Raw genomic sequence first — 1,733 nt, forward strand, 5'->3', positions numbered from 1 at the left:
ACTGTATTTTGATATTGCCTGGAAGGGTGGGAGAAGGGCTAGAAAGCCCATTTTCAGGCTAAATCTCCTGGCCCATCCAGAAAGGATCTGGTATTTGGCTCAGTGCCAAGGAGGCTCCAGTGGGAGAGGGAAACAGAGAAGAAGGAGTAAGAGGTGGAAGAGAAGGAAGAAGGAGAGGGGAATGGAAGGTGTGTCATGCTTGGCTAAGGTCAAGCTAGCTGGGAACCTGCACAAACCACCCTCCTGGGAATGTTCATGGAACAGCCAAGTCTGCTTTCTGACCACAGACTCATATGTGATCATCGCTGCTCTATGGGGAGTTCTGGGGTGGTCTCCCCTGGGGTGGAAGTTTGCCCTTGATGTTGGGTGTTGGATTCAGATGGAAATCTTTTTGCCTGCCTGTCTTCTACCACAGAGTTACCTTTCTTCCTGCCTAGATGGGAAATTAACTGGTATCTTTTGGATGAGTCAATGAATCAATGGTATTTATTGAGTGCTTACTAATAATAATAATCGTGGTAACTTGTTAAGCGCTTACCATGTGCCAGGCACTGTACTAAATGCTGGGGTGGATACAAGCAAATGGGGTTGGATACAGTCCCTGTCCCACATAGGACTCACAGTCTAAATTGGAGGGAGTAGAGTTTAAACCCCATTTTACAGATGAGGTAATTGAGGCATAGAGAAGTTAAGGTACTTGCCCAAGGTCATACAGCAGACAAGTGGCAGAGCCGGAATTATAACCCAGGGCCTCTGACTTCCAGGCCCATGCTTTTTCAACTAGACAATGCTGTTTCTCTATTGTACTCTCCCAAGCTCTTAGCACAGTGCTCTGCAAGCAGCAAACCCTCAAAAGATTCCACTGTTGGATTAATTAGAATGGTGGCACTCAAAGGATCTGGATGTAAAAAGCAAGGCTATCTTCATCCTCCTCATTCTAATCACCATCATCAGTTTTAACTGTGTTCCTACTGTGTCTTGTCTTGTCTTAAGCTGTCGAGTCATCTCTGACCCAAAGCGACACCATGGACCCATCTCTCTCAGAAAACCCCACCTCCATCTGCTGTCGTTCCGGTAATGTATCCATCCAACGCTTAGAACAGGGCTTGGCACATAGTAAGTGCTTAACAAATACCATAATTATTATAGTTTTCTTGGTAAAAATATGGAAGTGGTTTACCAATGCCTCCATCTGCGCAGTAAGCTTTTGTCTCCACCCTTGACTCTCTCCCGTGCCGCTGTTGCCCAGTACAGATGAGTTTTGACTTGTAGCAGATTGTCTTCCACTCGCTAGCCACTGGCCAAGCTAGGAATGGAATGGGTAGGCCTCTGCTTGACTCTCCCTCCCATAGCCGAGGTTGGTAGAGTACTGGAAACTCCCCAGGTGCTACCCTGAGAGGGCATCCTAATTTGTACTGAGCACCTACTACATACAAGAACACTGTTTGGGTGCTTACTGTATCTGGAGCATTGTTCTGCTCTCCTACTGTTGGAGAAGCAAAGAGTTGGTCCCTGGCCCCTGGAAATGCGGGCTGCTTCCAGACTGGACTTCTCATTCAGTTAGTCAGTCACTGGTATTAATAGAATGCTTACTGTATGCAGAGCAGTGTATGGGATCCTACTGTGTACAGAGCACTGTACAGGCACTTATAGTAAGCAGAGCACGGGGTAAGCACCTCCTGAGTGCAGAGGACTGTATGGGCACCTACTGAGGGTAGAACATTTGGAGATTA

At 47.0% G+C, this 1,733-nt stretch overlaps 1 non-coding gene across 1 annotated transcript; it reads right to left on the bottom strand.

Moving 5' to 3' along the window:
• Positions 1-1,264: 1,264 nt before the first annotated feature.
• On the bottom strand, positions 1,265-1,402 carry LOC114806816. The gene has a single exon (XR_003754874.1). It is a non-coding gene; the product is annotated as a small nucleolar RNA SNORA7 (small nucleolar RNA).
• Between the last annotated feature and the right edge of the window lie 331 nt (positions 1,403-1,733).

Source organism: Ornithorhynchus anatinus, chromosome X1, assembly GCF_004115215.2.
Source record: "Ornithorhynchus anatinus isolate Pmale09 chromosome X1, mOrnAna1.pri.v4, whole genome shotgun sequence".
Lineage (NCBI taxonomy): Eukaryota > Metazoa > Chordata > Mammalia > Monotremata > Ornithorhynchidae > Ornithorhynchus > Ornithorhynchus anatinus.